The sequence below is a fragment of the Erinaceus europaeus genome, chromosome 2 (genome assembly GCF_950295315.1).
Source record: "Erinaceus europaeus chromosome 2, mEriEur2.1, whole genome shotgun sequence".
NCBI lineage: Eukaryota > Metazoa > Chordata > Mammalia > Eulipotyphla > Erinaceidae > Erinaceus > Erinaceus europaeus.
In genome coordinates this window covers 102330260-102345967 of record NC_080163.1, presented here as the reverse complement: position 1 = coordinate 102345967, position 15708 = coordinate 102330260, and positions in this window count along the sequence as shown.

The window sequence follows — 15708 nt, the reverse complement described above, 5'->3', positions numbered from 1 at the left end:
ACAGACACACTAGAGCACCAATGCTTTATATGCTTTCCTGTTCCCCATGCTGCAGCATTTAGCTTTGTTCTGTATGCTAAATCTCTCACTGTGACTTGCTGTATTTTTAAGTTTTTTAAAAAAATATAAAGAAGAGAATGATTTAATATCACAGCAAGACTGCCATTTTTTCTTCAGCATTTCTTTCTTTATTTATGTTCAAATACGAATAGTTTCAACTATTTGGGTTTGACCAGCCTATGGCAAGACAACTATATGTTTATAGCCATGATTTTGGTCATTATACACTGTTTTAATTGAATAATTTATATCAATAATAATGAGCCCTTTGTAGACTTTCTATCTGTTTGATAGGTCATCTTGACAATGCACTAATTATTGTAATTTATAGATATTAACATATATGTGCTCAACTATCCTCATGCTGTCTATTCTAAAGAGAAGAACAGTATAAGCCACAAGACCTCATTCTTCAACATTATAGTTCTACTAATTTGGCAACGATGTCATTGAAAAAAACTATACTTTTCAAAACATAGATTTGCATTAAAATGTTCAATTATCGTAACCATATAATATGCTTTATATTGGTGTCCTCTATAAAATGTATGCATGTGTTGCTTTTTAGTGAATATTGTGTCTTTTTACTTATAGCTAATACCCAAATAGGTATTACTTAATAGGGGAAGAAAGTAAAATAAGGATGGAAATCACCTTACATTTTTCAGAAACACCTGTTCTTTCTCCTAGTCACAAATGTCAATTCTTACTGATCTGATCTTTGGGTCTTATTGACACTGCAGATTAAAGGGATTGTATACTGGCTCTAACTGGATTATTAATTTAAAAAATTTCTTGTATTTTCCTTTAATTGTCTTTGTTTCACACACACACACAGTCTCAGACTGTGGTAATTGCCTTTTATTTTTTTTCCTTCAAATTTTGTTATTGGATATTCAAATATATGCAGGCCTTCTCTGGACTTTTGAAAATTTTCTAAAGTGTTAAGTAATTAATTCTCTTTCCAACAATACCATAAATAGAAAATTGTTTATATGAGAGATGTTAAAATTCCTCTCAGCTGTGTAGATTTTCAAAGTGTAGATTCTGTGAAATATGCAAAAGGGTCATTTACTAAAATGTTTCTTCTCATATATTTTTTCCATCTACACTCCATTATAGCTTAAAGACCTAATATGGGAGTCGGGCAGTAGTGCAGCAGGTTAAGCGAAGGTGGAACAAAGCACAAAGACTAGCTTAAGGATCCTGGTTCGAGCACCCGGCTCCCCACCGGCAGGGGGTTCGTTTCACAGGCAGTGAAGAAGGTTTGCAGGTGTCTATCTTTCTTTTCCCCTCTCTGCCTTCCCCTCCTCTCTTGATTTCTCTCTGTCCAATTCAACAACAATGAAGAAAGCAATAACAACAATAAAACAACAAGGGCAACAAAAGGGAATAAATATGTATTAAAAAATTTAAAAAGAACCCAATGCAGTCAATATATTCATGGTCACCTCAAGTCTTATCTCAAGGAAATAACATGTAGTGATTTATAATAGAGCCAAGATCTAACATTTATATACATATATTTAGATCTTGACTCTATTGTAAATTACATAAATACACTTTGAATTTCTAGTGACAGAGAGATAGGGTATGAGATATCCCCAGAAATGAATAGTTAGCACACATGGGGATTCTGATTCCAGGAAACTTTTGATTACTTTTGTAATATTTATTTTCCTTTTTGTTGCCCTTGTTGTTTTATTGTTGTATTTATTATTGTTGTTCTTGATGTCATCTTTGTTGGATAGGACAGAGAGAAATAGAGAGAGGAGGGAAAGACAGAGATGGGGAGAGAAAGACAGACACCTGCAGACCTGCTTCAACGCTTGTGAAATGACTCCCCTGCAGGTGGGGAGCCGGGGGCTTGAACCGGGATCCGTATGCTGGTCCTTGTGCTTTGTACCACCTGTACTTAACCTGCTGCTCTACTGCCCAACTCCCCTTTGATTACTTTTTAAGAGCATTATAGAAAGTGAAGGATTGGCAAAATATTTCACTTGAATAGTGTGCTTACTTTGTCATGAGATGACCCAGGTTTGAACCCACACATATTTGTTATTTTTCTGTCTGTCTTTTCCTCTATTTCTCACTCTATCACTGTTTTTCTATATGAAAAAGACTACCTGGTACAATGAAGACCCAGTGATGACTGAAAAGAATAGGTGATTGACTTTTTTATTTTTTATCTTATTTATAAAAAGGAAACACCGACAAAACTGTAGGATAAGAGGGGCCGAACTCCACACAATTCCCACCACCAAAACTCCATATCCTGTCTTTTGATAGCTTTCCTATTCTTTAACCCTCTGGGAGTACAGACCCAAGGTCATTGTGGGATACAGAAGGTGAAAGGTCTGGCTTCTATAATTGCTTCCCCACTGGACATGGGCATTGACAGGTCTATCCATATTCCCAGCCTGCCTCTCTCTTTCCCTAGTGGGGTGGGGTTCTGGGAAATCAGAACTCCAGGACACATCGGTGGGGTTGTTTATCCAGGGAAGTCTGGCTGGCATTATGGTAGCATCTGGAACCTGGTAGCTGAAAAGAGAGTTAACGTAAAAGCCAAATAAGCTGTTGACTAATCATGAAACTTAAGGCTGGAATAGTGCAGATGGAGAGTTGGGGGGGTGTCTGTTTTGTAGATAGCTAGTAGGCATATTTTAGTTATATTCCAAAGGACCTGTGGCTATACTAGTTTTTTTTTTTTCCACTGAGCCTGAAATCTGGTATGCAGGTGGATCCAAGTTATTGTCTGTGGAGATGATATCCTGACTGGAAAAAAGACCAGAAAGCTGGATCAGGGAAGAGAAGCTCCCAAATATGGGAAAGGTGTATGAATATTGTTGATTGCAAAGCCCATTGATTTGATCTCATCTGAGGCCTATATTCAGCTTAGGAGCCTATGTGACCTCTGCATTTCTCTAGATCTGAGCTCACATTCTGTGGTCATGAGTAGGAACACTCCAAGCTGCCCCAATATCAGGACCTAGCTTCCTTAGATGTAGCATAGAGTATATTATCCAACCTCCCTTCAGAGGATGGAACATTCTCTACTGTTGTTGATCCAGTTGAGGGCAAGGTCCTATGGGGGCCCACAAAGGGATCTATTTTGTTGTTCCTTATAGAGATGATTGGCAACAATGGAGAGAGGTAGTTATTCGAGGTCTAGGCCCATCATGTCTGTTTGGGAATCTTAGGACTACCCAAGTAGGGCCCCAGCTGATGGGGTGGACTGATAGTGACTAAAGAGTCATCATGAAAGTATGCTAGTCTCTTGCCCTTATTCACCTGTTTTAGTTCTTGCTTTGATAAGGATAGCTTGGGAGTGAGTAAGGGAAGTATAAGTATAGGTGATTAGTTATGGCATGCGATATTTTCCACCCAACCACCCACATTTTATTTTACTGTGCTGTTTTAAGTAAAGGAAACTAGTTATTAATAAAAATAGTGAGAACATAGAAAAGAAAACTATATGGGTAGCATATGTACATTGGCTCGTGCTGGCACAGGTTTGAGATCCACTATCAAATGGAAATATCATAGCACAATGCTACATTCTCTACGTGAGATAAAAAGAGTCGACCTAGGGAGCAGTGCAATCTTGTCTATGTAAGCCCTTGAAGCAACAAAAACAAACCGACAGAACATTCCATACACTTATTATATTAAGAAAATGAAATGGGTTAAACATCTGAATCACTCATATGAATACCTCATATGTCACACACACTTGTTAAATTATTACTTCTTACTTTGGTGCTTTAAATTATCATTTCACACACACACACACACACACACACACACACACACACACACACATTTCCCCACCAAAGTTATTGCCTGGGATTTGTGCTTATAAGAGGAATCCACTGGGGGATTTTTGTATTGTTTTTGTATAGAGACAGAGAGATTTAAAAAGAAGAGGCCATACAGAGAAGCATTTAACCAGATGTCTTCAGCAGTGCTCAAGAAGTGGGCCTTGAACTAGAAACTTGCACATAGGAATAAGTATACTCTTGCGGAAATGTCACCATCTGACCCCTTATTTTCTGTATTTTCACTGAGATAGCAATGAAGTATATTGTTGTCTTTGTGTTATTAGCACAATAAAGGCTTACATTTTTTCTTTTCTAAACATTTAAATAATATGTTCTTTGATGTTTGTAAGAAAAATCCATTTATGGGCGAGTGGGAGCATAAAACTTTGGTTATGAGAGTGGTGTATAATTATACCCATATTTCTTATAATCCTATGAATCACTATTAATCACTAATAAAATACTATTTAAAGAACAGTTTATGTTTTTTTTAATTTTTTAATATTTATTTTATTTATTTATTCCCTTTTGTTGTCCTTGTTTTATTGTTGTAGTTATTATTGTTGTTGTCATTGTTGGATAGGACAGAGAGAAATGGAGAGAGGGAGGGGAAGACAGAGAGGAGGAGAGAAAGATAGACACCTGCAGACCTGCTTCACTGCCTGTGAAACCACTCCCCTGCAGGTGGGGAGCCGGGGTTCGAACCGGGATCCTTATGCCGGTCCTTGTGCTTTGCGCCACCTGTGCTTAACCCGCTGCACTGCAGCCCGACTCGCAGTTTATGTTTTTAAAATCCCAAAATACATATGGAAATGGAGCAATGATATAATGTTGTGATATAAGCAACCTGAAAGTTCTCTACTCAAACTTATACTCACAAGAACTTCTAAGAAATTAATCATTCAATAGATGCAGACAAAATTAGACATCCCATTAAATTCCTGCTATGCTTTAATGGCTTCAAAAGTTTAAAGATGCTGTATGTAATTAGGGAATTATTATGTATTGTGTCTTAATTTCATGCAATTATTTTACCTTACAGCTTTGTCAAATCATCATACTTTCAATGTATATCTACCTAACATGAGTACTTCTTAACTTAATTCACATTAAGCATACATATGTACACATTTTAAAAGCATGTAAGTATGTGTCTTTAGCAATATCATTGAAGTCTTGGTATTCTATAAATATTGGTTACAGAGGGTAGAAAAACTGAATTGTCCATGTGTACTATTTCAGCTTTCTGGTCACTTCTCTATCATGTACCGTCCCAGGGGCACCTCGTCCTCCTTTATTTTGTTTTGGCAGCCTTGTTTAAATTGGAGTGTTCCTATTCTCATCTGCTCATTCTTTTACTGTCATAACAATCCCATTTTGTATTGGAAATTGGTCTTCTCTGAGGCTTAAATATTGTTTTATGTTCTTTATGGTTTCTATATTCTAAATGAAAACTAAGATTTATGATGCCCTGGAGAGACCACTTGGTTTCAGTCCTTCAAAGAAAAATGTTACATTAAAGACACTGTTGGTAGCTCTGCAGTGTATCAGAACATTTTATGAAATATTTACTATGCTGGAAAGAGAGATAACAGCATGTTTAGTTACGGAGCTAAAGTTATTGTATATGTTAATGTGATATTATGAATATTCACAGTGTTTCTTAAATTACTTAACCCCCCCCCCCAGGATACCATTCTATACAAGTCTGTCCCAAGAACTAATTCCTTCCCTCAGTCAGTTCTTAAAGTACACTGCATGTATCACTACACAAAAATGCTGAATAACCTCAAGGGAATTTGTCTGTTGTGTTATAGGAGAAGTCTCTGTCTTTTAGGATGAATGTGAAACATTAGTAAATTCCACAGGATGCCATATAAATTGAATTTTTATCCTCAGTGAAAACAACAATTATTTCTAAGGTTTTTCACCAGTGGGTTATTTTTATGTTATTTTGTTAAACTCCAACTATCATAGCTCCTAAAACATCTACACTGTTTTCCTGTTTAAAGCCAACACATGAATGCTGTCATTTAAATCTTTATATGTAATCTAAGCTCCATTTCCTTTTTCTTTCTTTTCCCTTTTAAGAATAAAGTTAGGTTTTATTAGGGTCAAGGAGGCCCAGCCTTCAATAGTGCTGTTTTATAAGAAGATTTGTTTTATAGACATTGTAGTCATTATTTTCCAAGGCTGTATGCTCCCACAACTCCACAAAAATTCTTTGGCAAAGATCACAACTGACCTTCCTATTGATAATACATTTCTTTTCCATTTCTATCTCTCATTTTAGTGTTGAATCATTGTATTTTTTAAATTGGATTCTAAATTTTATACTGTCACTTCTTTGACTTCACTTTTCTAGTGCTGGCTGTCTAACAAAAGCCTTGTCTTGTATTGTTTGACCTTGAAATTTATGAAGATGATCAGCATTTTAATTACTTAGATAAAATATTTACCACTGTATGTTACCGTAAAGAATTTTTTTTAATATAACTAACTACTGTGGTCTCTTGGTCTATGCTAATGATTATTCAAGAGAATACAAATGATGCCCTCTGGAATCAAGGAGAAATTATGCTGATTGACTTTTGGAGATTTTTTTTTTTGAGTCTAACCATTTGCATAGTGGAAAGCATGCCACATTTTGTGTGCCGTCCTCCTGATTTTACGCAAATCTTAGAATCACTGAAACCATTTCATGACCATAAGGGAAAGCAACACAAATGAATGGTGATGCCACAGGTTGACTGGTGAGATGTCTCACTGGGAAGGTACTTCCTTTGCCACTTTTGCAACCCAGGCTCAACCCACTAATCTCCATGGCACTGGGGGAAGCTTTGGTACTGTGGTTTCTCTGTTTCTGTTTATTTTTGCCTGTCATTTTGAAAGAAACAAATATTAGCCTGAAGCCTGAGTGATGAATTTATACTGTGGAAAAAAAAAGGTGGAGATAATAGAATAGAAATGTGCTAGTTTGTTTAGGACAGTAGTAACTGAATAAATAATCTTTAGATAATCTGGTTGTTTTGTTATCTTATTTTTACACACACACACACACACACACACACACACGCATTTTTTTTTCCAAAGGAAATCTTTTTAAATAATACACCTGGATTTGAGGTTAACTGAGAATTGGTGGAAGATAAATTCCTTAGTAATGCTAGTTCTCTGAACAACATCGAAGCACACATGAGTTTTGATGTTCTCTGCTACCTAACATCAGCCTCAGAGAAGTTACAGAAAAAACTAACTGAATTTATTTGGTATTGTGTAATTTTCACAAATGTATGTTACCTTTTTAGAAAATATTTATAGTATAATTTCAAAACCGAACATATTCATTTTCTATAAGTACAAGATAGTATAAATAATGGAGGCAGAATGATGAGTAGATCTGAGTATAAAATGATAAAAATTAAATAAAAAATTAAAAACAAAGAGTTGAGAGTTAGCAAGTCTTTACCAGGAACAAAATTAAGACAAGAAACTAGACATACTGTTATATGACATATTTCATGCACAAATATTATGCTCTTCAAACATTAAAATAGAGTAGGGAAAAGTGTACTGAAATAGAAGGTCATAGTTAATTATATAAAATGATAATCACATAAGAATACTGGAGTACTTTAAATAAGGATTTAATATAACAATATCTAGTTTTCAAATATTAAATAATTTTACTAATGTTAGTAAAAGATCAATTATCATGACTCCCAGAGTGGAAAGGATATTTACATTGGCATTGTCATTGGGAATTATCAGATAAGTATATAAATTATTTTATGTTAAGCCATGAATGATTTATGTCAGAAGTTGAATTGTTGGAAGTTTATTTCTCTCTTCTATTAACAGAGTAATTCCAGAATTTCAATGTTCAGCAACTTTTTTTTTTCTTTGCATTGTTGTATGGACTTGACATCAAATGAATTCTTCATCATTCTCCAAAATGGATGTAACTGCTCAAACTGCAATTATCAATTGAACCAGGAGAAAAAGACAGGAAAGTGAGACAATATGCTATACTTGTAAATATTTTCTGGAAGAGGAAATATGATTCATTTCTTCACTTCACTGACCAGCATTTAGTCACTTGCTCACAATTAGAAGGAACTTATACATATATACTTTACATTTTCCCTAGCATATATATGCTATAAATATATGGAATAATCCCACTTATTACTTATTCCAAAAAGGGGAAGACAGGAGTTTATAGTCAACTAACTTTTTTTTTTTGATATATGGCATTAAATGAATATTGATCTTTTCTCCAACCTACTGGTGCCATTCAAGGACTAGAAAAATATTAAATTTTTATAGGTATATATTTTACTCTATAAGTCCTCCTAAACCAGCATTTAGTAAATGTTATGCTCAAAAAACCAAAATAATAATTTTGTCATATTTCTATAGTGCAATTTACTTAGCAAAGAAAAGTGAGTGTTCTTTACATGAGGTACTATCATTTCTTTAAAGCAATCATCTAATCAGATTTAGGAAACAATTTACAATTATATCTCTAAGATCTCTTAACATATGAGGACAGTACTCAAGAATACTCCACTGGTTCAAGAAAGAACAAGTGACCCTCTTTGTGAAACACATTTTTATTAATCATTTGAAATTTTGATATAGCCATACATGATTAAGAAACACTATTCATAATTTTTGAATTTTTATTACATTTAATTTTTCTGAAAGTACTATTATATTATCATGTTGTATGCTTCCTGTTATCTAAGACTGTAAATCAGCATCACTATAAAATGTGTTGCATTTACCATTAAAACTCAACTCCATCCTTCCCCTTACAAATGAAAAGTTTTAACAGATTTATGCAACCTTTCTGAGAACCCTCCCTTTTGTGAACTGCCAATCTAATCTCATAGTCAAAAAGTTCATATTTGACTAGCACTAGTAAGGACTGCCCTACTCTCAGAAGGGAGGCTGGATCATTTTACTTTGCCTCTGGAGATTAAAAAAAAAAACCAAAAAAATGGTCTTGAAATGAGTTCCACATAGAATGTTCCCAGCTGTGTCCATGAACTGTGAACACAGTTAATAGACAATGATTTCACAGGCTCCTGTGCTACACAGGAATAGCTATGGGCCCTGAGTTAGATGGATGTGATAAATATTTAATTGTACCTATATAATTTCTTCAAGTTTGGGAACTATTCTCTGCTCTAATTCAGCTTCTTAGTCCTATTCTCAACTCTGACACCATCTTCCCAGACACTATTTTTAATCCACCTGTAGGTTAGCTATCGAGTTCCAGAAAAAAATTACCATATTCATGGGCCTCTAGGAAAATACCTAAAATAGACTTCTTGCTCTTACCCACCCTAAAATCTGTATTCCCGCCTGTTTTAATCCTATTTTATGGTTCCCCTTTATTAAACATTTTATCCTGCTTTATAACTTATTGCCTTTCAGCACCAAGTTGTGGATGCTACTATGATTTCATCCTGAACTCCCTAGGCAGATGAACTCACCAAAGCATACCAGAACCTCACCACTCCAGCGCCCTACCTTACTAGAGAAAGGTATAGATCGACCTGCCAATATTCATGTCCAGTGGAGAAACAATCATAGAAGCCAGATCTTCCACCTTCTGGTCCCCATAAAGAATTTTCATGCATATTTCCAGAGGGGTAAATATTAGGGAAAGATGACCAGAATGTTCTGAACTCTAATTCTATTAGAACTTGCAGAGGAAAAAGTTAAAAAAAAAAAAAAAAAAGGACACTCAGAAGTAGTAGGTGTGACTTAGGAAGGAAAAGAAGGCACAGTTACAGAAAAAAAAAGGCAAATATATAAAAATATAGACAGTTATATAAATAGTCAACGCATATCTGTGACTTTGGGAGAACTACTGCAATGCCCAGAGAAAAGAATGGCAACACAGAACTACAGTGGTAGGAAAGGTATGGAATTAAATCCCTGTTATCTTACAATTTTGTGAATCAATACTAAATCATTAATACGATATTTTAAGTTCATTTTTATTTTGGTTATTTCATGTTTATTTTATTCCTTTAAAGTAGTTTTATTTTTTATTGGGGGATTAATGGTTTACAGTTAATAGTAAAATACAGTAGTTTGTACTTGTATAACATTTCTCAGTTTTTCACATAACAATTCAACCCCTACTAGGTTCTCTTCTGCAATCATGTTCCAGAACCTGAACCCTCCCCACACACTCCAAAGTCCTTTACTTTGGTGCAATATACCAATGACAGTCCAAGTTCTTTGTGTTTTCCCTTCTGATCTTGCTTTTCAATTTTTATCTATGACTGAGATAATCCCATATTCATCCTTCTCTTTCTGGATTATCTCACTTACCATGATTCTTTTAAGCTCCATATAAGATGAAGTGAAGAAGGTGAAATCACCATTTTTAATAGCTGAGTAGAATTCCATTGTGTATAAATACCACAATTTTTCTCTTTGTTTTGATTTTTATTTATAAAAAAAGAAACATTGACAAAACCATATAGTAAGAGGGGTACAACCTCACACAATTCCCACCACCAGAACTCTGTATCACACGATTTTTTAAATTTATTTTCTTTTGTTGCCCTTGTTTTATTGTTGTAGTTATTATTGTTCTTGTTATTGATGTCGTCATTGTTAGGACAGAGAGAAATGGAGAGAGGAGGGGAAGACAGAGAGGGGGAGAAAAAGACAGACACCTGCAGACCTGCTTCACCATGTGTGAAGTGACTCCCCTGCAGGTGGAGAACCTGGGGCTGGAATAGGGATCTTTATGTCCACCCTTGCGCTTTGCGCCACGTGCGCTTAACCTACTATGCTACAGCCCGACTCCCTCCCAAAGTTTTTATAAGCCACTTATTTATTGTTGGACATCTAGGTTTCTTCCAACATACAGGCTTTTTTTGTTGTTGTTGTTAAGCATTGCTATCTTCAATTCTCCATATATCTTCCAAAATGCTCCAATTTACATTTTCACCAATAGTTTTCTTTTCTCTCCATTGCTACCATTCTTGTTGTTTCTTGTCTTTGATATACTAGTTACTTAAATATTTAAGGTGATATCACATTGTGGTTTTTATTTGCATAATTCTCTTGATTAGTGAAGGTCAGGGCCTTTTCATTTTCCTGTTAGCCATCTGTATGTCCTCTCTAGAGAAAAGTCACTCTAGTTTCTATCATCACTTTAAATTAGATTTCATTCTTTTTTCTTTTGTTATATCAGTTCTTTATATATTCTAGATATTAATAATTTGATAAATATATAATATGTAAATATTTTTCCATATTGTAGGTTTCTTTTTCATTTTACAGATGATTTCCTTTGCTGAACAGGGATATTTTAGTATGATGCTCTCTTTACTTTTACTGCTGTCATCTCTGTTTTTGATGATGACTCTAAAAACACATTTCTTTAAATTAAGTAAGTTTTATGTTACTTGTATCCTCTTGATGGTAATAAATCTTATAAGTTTGAGGTTCCAAACTACCTCCACATCTAGATACAGTGAAAAATTAATAATTAATGATAAACTAATTAGACAGAAAAAGCACAACATTGTTTTGCTTCATATAGTCACATATTACTATGATGTGTATAAAAAGCATTAAAATTGTAATTTTAATAACACATTTGAAATATATTAATAAACATACTCCTAAATTAAAAAAAATAAAGCCTTATAAACCTGTATGAACAGGTAAGGGATGTTTTACATATGAAGGTTTTGTTCTTCAAATAACTATTCAGATACTGCAGAATAGCCTAAACTTTATTCTTCTCCATGAGACTCTTTCATAAATCACTGCAGATTCAATGTTACTACTAACAAAATGCTAAGCAATACAGTGTTAGCTTCCATTACCACAACAACAGTAGTCACTTCTTGATTTTGTCTTCTTTCTGTGTTCACATTAACCTTTCTTTCATTATTTTTAATTTCATTTTTAAAAATATTTATTTATTAATAGAAAGATAGGAGGAGAGAGAGAAAGAACCAGGCATCACTCTGGTACATGTGCTGCCAGGGATTGAACTCAGGACCTCATACTTGAGAGTATAACGCTTTATCCACTGGGCATTTCCCTGACCACTCATTATTTTTCTATAAGCACCTTGGTAGAGGGCATATAATGATTACACATAGTAAATATTACAAATTTAAATCAATGTTCTGAAGTAGAATTGCACACTCAGAGAGTTCATAGGAGAGCAGTATAGCACATCACCCTTGTTTTTTTATTATTAGAAAAACACACAAATGTTGTTTTTTACCATGGGTATTATTCCTCAGCCTGGTATTATTTGCAAGTTTTCAGTTTTGAAGCACTTCATATGTTCTTACTGTTTTTATTAAACAAATATGAAATTAAAAACTAAAAGTTTTATCAATATTAAACTCACCTCTGAAATGATAGTATCAGTAAAACATGTTTTGATTTTATTATAAAATAATCATTGAAATAATTTCACTGCATTAGTGATTTATTTTATGGTGCTATTTTGCAAGTTGTCAAAATATCTGATACATAGTTCAGCCCCGGGTTTTGGCACCACACACAAAAATTCTGGCATATACAGCTATTATATGCATGCATATATTTTGTTATATGTGAATACATACAGATTTTATTATTTTATTGTTACTACATATGAATTTTACTATTATCTATATTTATTGCATTTTACATATAGCTGAGATATCAAAGAGGTCATTCTATCACAGCTTCTTTTCATGTGTGGAAAAACTAAAATATATATGAGAAAAGAAGTAGAAGTATTTTTTTCTTTAAATCCAGACCATTACATGTTTTTTTTTTTTTTTCCTGGTTGTGTGAATTTCACCAGTCTGAAGGTCTTTTATATAGATTAATCTATAATAATTCTTATTGCATCTGAGATCAGAGCAGAGCAAACAGAGCTGACTTTATATCATTAGCATGTTTCCTTAAAGTTTAAACCAGAAGTTTGTTATGAAAGCAAAGAGAGTTTCTAGGAGTTCTATAGTGGAAGAGTAAAGTAAGTAATGTGATTCCACATGTAAAGGCTAATGATAGAAATGAGGAAAACAAGGAAGTATAAGAAACCAAGAGAAGAAATAATTTGGAAAAAGTAAAACTAAATTTGAGGGCTGGCATGATAGCTCTCCTGGATAGTGTGTCTACTTTCTCATGCACAGGACTTAGACTACAACTTACTCTCCACTGCACTGGGAAGCTTTGTTGCTGTCATATCCCCCCCCCTTCCCCCGCTATCTAAAAAATGTTACCTTGCAGTATGAAGGTAATAGTAATAACAAAATAAAGTCAAAATTATAATGATTAGAGAGAGTTGGTTTGATATATTTTTAAAATTATGTCTGTTTATTTATTTATTTTATTTATTGTATAGAGACAGCCAGAAATTGAGAGGGAAAGGGGTGGTAGAAAGGGAGAGAGACAGAGACATACCTGCAACACTGCTTCACCACTCATGAAGCTTTCCTCCTGCAGGTGGGAACCAGGGGCTTGAACTCTGGTCCTTGTACATTGTAATATGCATGCTCAGCCAGGTGCTCTAACACCCGGTGTCTGGTTTAATATTTTCTATTAGGAGACTAAATTTAATTCTATGTGCTACTGAACTGTTGAGTTAAATTAAGATAAAATCCCTTAAACTCATATTGCTTGATTTCTCCTTATAGAGCAGTGAGAATCAACTTACTTTGCTCATCTCAACAAGTAAAATTATTTAACATTAATGCTTCACTAGACATCTTACAAATATCACTGCTACTCATATTTTCTTTGCTCAGCATTGATGGTAATAATCCCCCTCACCCCCAAGAGCCTTTAGGTTCATGATTAGTCACAACTTTTTTGGCTTTTATGTTAATTCTCTTTTCAGCCACCAGGTTCCAGATAATGTCAACCAGACTTCCCTGTACAAACAACCCTACCAATATGTCCTGGAGCTCTGCTTCCCCAGAGCCCTTCTCCACTAGGGACAGAGAGAGACAAGCTGGGAGTATAGATCGACCTGTCAACGCCCATTTTCAACCAAGAAGCAATTACAGAAGCTGGACCTTCCACATTGTACATTTCACAGTGACCTTGGGTTCATACTCCCAGAGGGTTAAAGAATAGGAAATATGAAAGACAATGATGCATTATATATATTTAAATTATATATTATATAATATATTTGTATATATTAAACAATTTCACTGGAGTAACCTTTGAAGTATAGAATAGAAATAATTCTTAAAAGATGAAATAACCCAATAAACATAATAAGACTTTTTTCATTAACAGTAATATGGGTAAAGTCATGCATTTGGGATTTTGTTGGACATTTTAAAAAGTGGCAAATATTTTATGGTTTTATGAATATAAGATAATTAAACCAGTGAAATATAATTGACACTGTAGACTGAAATGAATCAGGGTGTGGCTAATCAAATATGTCAATAGTGCTAATAAGTAACCCAGATGGAAACGTCTTATGCTTTATTTTCCTGTGTTTGTTCAAATTACATTTCATGACATTTCAACAAGGCAGAATACATTTAATATAGGCATTTGTCATTATCAGTCATTAAGAACTGTTATGTGTGTCAAATTAACATACCACAACAAAAAATGAAGTTATTTCAGAATTGCAATAACTTCATTATAACTCCATAATACTTTAACTATGAATTTGATACCATCCAGTCTAACCTGTCTACTGCTTCTTGAATATATTTTTATGTCATTTAAGTCTATAATTGTCTTATTTATTATACTTTTTCATTTGTTTCCATCAAATTTATGGTTTGTGTTAAAAAATATTTATTTTATTTTATTTGTTTTTTCAGTATTTTATTTGTTTTTATTTTCAGTATTTTATTTGTATTTCAGTATTTTATTTGTTTGTTTTCTGCAGAATATCTAAAGTAAGAACTGGCCAGTTCTTCAATTTCAGTTAACATTCAAGTCTGAACATGAAAGAACAAGGAGACAATAAGAAAGAGGAGATATAATATATATATATATATATATATATATATAGTAAACTTACTTTGAATCTTTTGTAGAAAAGATGAACTATAGTTATCTAGACACAAATGATAGAAGCAATTTTATGTCTTTAAAGAAGCTTCTGCAAAAGAGGGAAAGGGACAAAAAAGATGCCAAATTGATACAGAACATGAGAAAGCTAAAGAGTAGGAGGATATGTGTGAAAAATTTAATGGAAATCAGCAAGATCATTCTTCCATCTCTGAAATAAGCAATAAAGGCTAAACCAGGTTTGAGGAGCACTCTTTCTGTAGGTGATTGGCAAATGGTGAAGTCAAGGTTCAGAGCTGAAATAGAAGAGAGACAATCATAGAGGGATTAGCATCTCAAAAAGAAGCCTAGAGGAAAAGGAAAAGCAAAGTCTAAAAACAGATCTTGAGCAAGAATAAAGCAAAAGCAAAAAGAGAAAAATCCACTGATAGAAGGTGAAATATAATGTAAATCATAATTATTTAAAAAGGCATTGATTGGGAACAAACTATGTAAGGCAAAAAAATTGGCAATTTAAGAATAATGAATATGAAAACATGAATATGAAAGTCGTAAAAATCAGCCACTATTAATACACAAAAGATTATAAAAAGGTATTTGATTATATAACCGGATTTAGAGGTACTGTCTTTAAATAATTCTGATAGCTAAAACACAATAACAGACAGTTTCATGAATATCAATTCCCTGAGACAGGAGACACCAAAACAGATTACTAATCAACTGATAAGGGGTTTTTCTTCTGCTAGTAAGAGAGGAAAGCAGTCTTTAAATGACCCATAATTACGTAAGA